Genomic DNA, 6,000 nt, shown 5'->3' with positions numbered 1-6,000 from the left:
TTCCATTTGTTAAGACTTAAATTGTAGGTTGCATAGTAATTTACCTATGACTGCTCACAGCTACGTCAGTACTTTTGAACCTAGTTTCCCAATTACCTGGAAATTTAGTCCACGAGTTCCATATCTAATTTATTGTATAATTTATTTTTGAATCGTTTGTTCTTATTAAATTCATTGCTATCTCTTCAGTATTACACCTTTAAGGATCACTTATGTTAATTACGCTTGTCGAAAATTTAAATTTGTTTTATAAGCCTTTTGCTAATACCTGATGGCACGTAGATAATAATTTTTGTTTTTTCTTTAGCTAATGAGAAGGTATCATCTTCACAAATCTTCAGAAAATATAAACATTGATCTGATCTAGGTATATTGTAGCAAGAGTAAAAATTTGTATCAAACATACACTTGCGTATCCGCTTGAGTTTATATTCCATATAAAGCTTATATCTATTTGTAATTCAAAAACAATTGCTCATTTATACCTGTCTATTCTTTTCTTTGCCATTAATCCTAAAGTTTCGTCTTGTTACAAACTTTTACCTATACATGCACCTTTTCTAAAATAATATCTTACAGGTATCATTTCAGGGAAATCTGAAACAATCGCTAGGCGATTATTATAGGAGAGTTGTAAGTCTTGTAATATTTCATTAATGGAAGGGATTTCTAACGCTTTATTGTCCCTGGTGTGAAACTAAAGCAATAGGAGACTTCCACCACATGAATTACTTGCGAATATATTATTTATGTATCAACACTTATTGAACCCGTAAATTATGGAGTACTAAATTTTCTACCCATTCTACGTATAACTTTAAAACGTTCCAGAAATATATGATGAAGCATTAACTTTAAAATAACATTTTTTTCCATTGACAAAGAGCTTGATATTTAAAGAAAGAGCGTAAAGTTGTTATTTATCTTTCGTATTTGTACTCATGATTCTGTATGTTCTAAAACGAATAAATTCCTTTAGCAATAACCTTAGTTCTCTTAAAGCATAACTTCGTTACTGCATAAATATATAGAATATTTATACGTCCAATTATATGTAAATGTTTAAAATTCTTACCTTTCTGAGGTATAAATAATACCCAATATGTCATGCAAAATAATAATATTTTTAATGTCTTAAGTTTCTTATACTTGCTGTACATGAAATTTGTACAGTGTAGAGTTGTAAAAATATTCGTGAGTTGTAAATTGTTTGTACTTATTTTGAATTTTGCATGAATTACGTTTGGATTGTTGTTACTTCACACATACATTCATACATACATTCATACATGCACACACATACGCACACATATATATAACAATGTTTCAGAGTCGAGACGTATCGGTGCAGCGGATTTTATAGAGGGAGCTGCTGTATGGGTTCGCTCTTTCTCCCCTCTCTCTAAAATCAAATGCACCGGTACAAGCTAACTCTCTCCTTTTGACTTCTCTAATAATTTTCTAGCTAGACAGCCTCAAGGTTACAATTTTCATGATTTTGGCATTCCGTAACTTGCAAACAATGCTTTTATTGCCCTATGTTTATATAGACTTTTTTAGTGTTTAGGTGTGAGGATTTCATCAGTGAATTTTAGCTACATAATAAATGAACAATATATATATATATATATATATATATATATATATATATATATATATATATATATATGTGTGTGTGTGTGTGTGTGTGTGTGTGTGTGTTCGTTTGTGTGTGCATGTGAAATATCCAAACAGAAGATTAGTGCATATGTAAACGTTAAGCATAGGGAGTTGGATAGACATAAGTATCCTCATAAAAAAAATCAGATGAGAAAAACAAAGAAAATTAATTGTTTGTTTCATTAGTGTTTTACCTCAAATTAAGACATTACATATCACTACATGTACTATAACTACCGTGTGTAAAGCTCAGAAACAAATACTAGTGACATCTATAGTCCTCCGACGTGCTATACCACTAGATGAATAACAAAAACTACAACTACATGACAGGATCAACTACATGAGAGGATCATAACGTCACAGCAATGCCACATGGACTGACTGCGAACGTACTCTACTGCTTTCGCACTTTCTTGCAGCAACATCTACTTTGGAATGTACGGAAGAAATGCCTAGAACTTGAATATGATGCACTTCATTTTTCTAAACACACCACAATCCACACGGTAGCGTATATTTAAAATTTACTCAAACGATGAGGATGGGAAGTATTCAAACATCCGCCTATTCTCAAGGCTTGTGACCATCCATTTCCGACCTCATACCGAAAGAGAAGGAGCCATTACTTGGAACATGCTATTGAACACGTCACGACATTGCCAGAAATTGAAAAATGAAATCAGAAGATTCGCTTATAGTGAGGCAATGGGTATTGAGTGACTTCCACATCTTGGTAGTATGTAGTACATTGTCCCGAAGGCTACTTTGAGAATGCCAGTGATATGTGCTTCCGGTCCTGTTTGATAATTGTAATTGTAATTCTAATCATTTCTCAAGTTGTAATTTGAGGGAAAACACGTACGAAACAAGCTTTTTGTAGTACTCACTTTTCATGTACTGTAATTCTGTTCATCAAACTCCCTATATATACAAAATAACTAGATTGAATGATGAAAGGAAGATGCGATATTTAAATATCATACAATGACTTAAACATAATTTTGCAATAAGTAACTGCTTAAGTAAGTCTGAATTTACAACTTTCTTCTTAATTTCAGCGTAAACGTCTGAAAAATTGTTTTACTCTATTATTATGCAAAAATAAAATTCATGTAATAAATATGTACCCTTGCAATAGCTAATTCTTAACAGATTGATTATATTGTGTTACTCTAGTTATCCATTTGGAGCGACGACGTTTTCGGCAAGTATGTGGAATTATCCATCTTTTATATTTGTTCGGGATGTCATTTACGATTGGACAGATTTGCTTGGTATGTAAGATGTAAGCTCAATGTTATAAGCAACACTAACGTTGTATAACTTAGTACATTATAGACATAAATTAAATTTTGAGGTTTGCAACTTAATATTCAGTAGACCAGCGGGTTACGGTAATTTCTCTGTAAGCGATCTCATCTTTAAATAAATTAGTTACATTTACAAAATTATTTTGTTGAGATAGAAGAATAGTACCAAAAGAACAATGTATTGGAAGTCTCAGGTACTAACAACCACTTGTTCAAAATGGCTTTTTGCTCATACAATGCTCTTGTCCAGTTTCTTTAGACGACTACTTTACTACAAAAGTTTTTTTCCCGTCAGAAGATATTCTAGTAGTACTAACAGACAATAGCAAAATCATTAATCTTCTCAATAACAGAGTAGTTGGATAAACCAAGGAAACTGAGATAAAATTAAAAGAAATCATGGAAAGAGACAAACGATCTTGTAAATGAAACTCTCTGTAAAGTGCATGTTTCATAAATACTCTTATACTTTTTTCTTCTTGTTATATTGCTCAATTTGTGACATATTTGTAAAGCATTCTCTGAGGTTAGGAAATTGATGACAACAATTGTTTCTACAATTTCGAATACGTTTTCCTTTATCTTTATGAATTGATAATAACAACGTAGCCTTCTAACAGGTTTCACTAGGCTACTACAGTTGTTTGAAGATTTCTCTTTGTTATTATTGTAATTTATGTATGTCTAAAGTAACTTTAGGATGAATTAAATGGTAACGAAAGTATCGAAAAACACTAAAGACTACACAATTTAACACTATTTTTATTGGGCTTTTTAAAACAAGTCATATCCTTGGTAAATCATAAATCTCTTTTAAGGAAATCAACGGTCTAGAGAAAACATTTTTAGTATTATTCAATACCTCCTAAACGAGTACCACAGAACCTGGGGAAAGTATTGATTAATTTATTGTTAATTATGTTATAGTCTAATTCAATATGCACCATGTTTCAGAGAAGTAAATAGCTTAGTGTGGCAATCTGTGCTATATTTTATCTATTTCTCACTCCCTTTACCAAACATTACTTGGAGAAAATTTTATGGCTAGAATACGAAACAAGATGTTGTATAGAATTGCAAATGATGTAGTTGAAAATACTATTACAGATTTAGGATATGAAAGAGCAAAAACATATCCAGTTGATTGAAAGAAAAACTTGTAGAAAGTGTATATTAGGACCTGACAAATACTTTTAACTGATTCAACTGGGGATTATTGAAGTCAGATCCAAAGAGTGTTGGATTAGTTAGAAGGATTTAAGACTCATAAAAATTAGACATAAGGCAACAAGTTATATAACGTTATGGATAATATTTAATCCGTCCTTATCACTCGCCTATACCAGTCATCCAAGGACAAACAAATAGTTTGCGGAGCTAAGAAAGAACAAGATTTTAGTCCACACCAACAGCTCTTAGTTTCTGAAATCTTGTTTCGAAACAAAAAAATGAAATAAAAATTATCACTAAATGTGCTCATTAGTATAAACTGTTATTAACGAAACAAGGAAGCAAAAGAAGAAATTGTGAATAAGAACTATTTCTTAATGTTCTATTGACACAAACTACTGTAAAGTACATACATTGAAATATTAGATGGTAAATACTGATTGCTGTAACATGTGTATCTACTCGATTAAAAAAAAACAGAGTATCATTATCTCCCCAGTAACCAGACATGAAACAAATTGTCAATTGTGGTAGATAATGCATCCTATCCCATCTCGTCCCTGGAATTTGGCTGAATAGACTACCAGCAAGTCGAGAGATATAGAGATACTCAGATAGGATCTCTTCCTAGTGTAATTCAGTGGTGGAAAATTGATAACCCAAGTCAATATGTACTATTTATCGTGTGTTCTTAGAGAAAATAAAGTAGACTAGTACATTATTCACATTGTTGTATTATCTGTCAGGAAAGTAAATGTACACCTATTTTTCGAGTCTGGCATTCCTGCGCTCCATCCGTGGAGAGTATGAGAATTAAATCAATCATTTTTTCTGAGGGGCAAAAAGAAAAGTTTAATCTGAATAAGACATTGCAGAGGAGCGCAAGCTGTGAATACGAATAGTGCATAGTGTAAATAAAGGACGACACGAAAGAGAAAGCCAGAAACAGCTGTTAAACTTAGAGAAGAATATCCGAACAAATGCCACCAACATTCCTCATATTTTGAATATAAACGCCATTTGCAATTAGTAAAGAATAAAAATTGAACGTTCCGATGTAGCTGCAAAAAGTAAAAAGAAAAACATGGAAGTGGAGTGTTCGAATCCATACTCATACAATTTTTACATGCTTTACACCTCCCGACCACGTTTCTACGTTAGCAATTAAGAGGTCTGTGTTTAGGTTAGGCTGGTCAATACGTTTTGCAAAGGGGCCCGGTTTAGCTCTGAAGCACCACAGGTGCGAACAGGGAGCAAAACACCTTTTCTCTCTCCCTCTGTGTGTTTATTTATCTATCCGTATATATATATATATATATATATATATATATATATATATATATATATATATAACGCTATTTGTGAATGCCATAACCACCCTATTTTTCAGCGGATTGAGACGAAACTTGGCACAAACATTAATTGTTGAAATATCTTGATGAGTTCGTTAACCAGAATAATCAGATGAAAATGTTCAAAATGGCGGTCCCTCAAACTCTTAAAAACTTCCAAGGGAACCAAATTTCGCCCATAAATAGGTATTCAGAAAGTTTGAATAACTTTTCCTCTTTTACTGAGATATATGTGTGCAGGGATTTATTGAAATATTGGACCCGATTAATAGCATAAAGAAGGTTCAAGCCCTTTCGCTACGATCAGGCTTTTTTTTGCAGGAGGGAGTTATTTTCGTATCGGAACAAGATGATTGTTAGTGATGATATGAAATTACACATTGAATGTGAAGTAACTTGTGAAACGTGTTATTTGAAAGAATAATATAATAAACGTGCGTTCCCCTAACACAGAGAACTGTAAATCATGTATTTCGAGTTCGGGAGCGTGAATGGCGAGAAGTGTT

This window comes from Thermobia domestica, chromosome 11, assembly GCF_964235325.1.
Source record: "Thermobia domestica chromosome 11, izTheDome1.hap1.1, whole genome shotgun sequence".
Lineage (NCBI taxonomy): Eukaryota > Metazoa > Arthropoda > Insecta > Zygentoma > Lepismatidae > Thermobia > Thermobia domestica.
The sequence above is the reverse complement of the archived record's forward strand: the minus strand, read 5'-3'. Positions refer to the sequence as shown.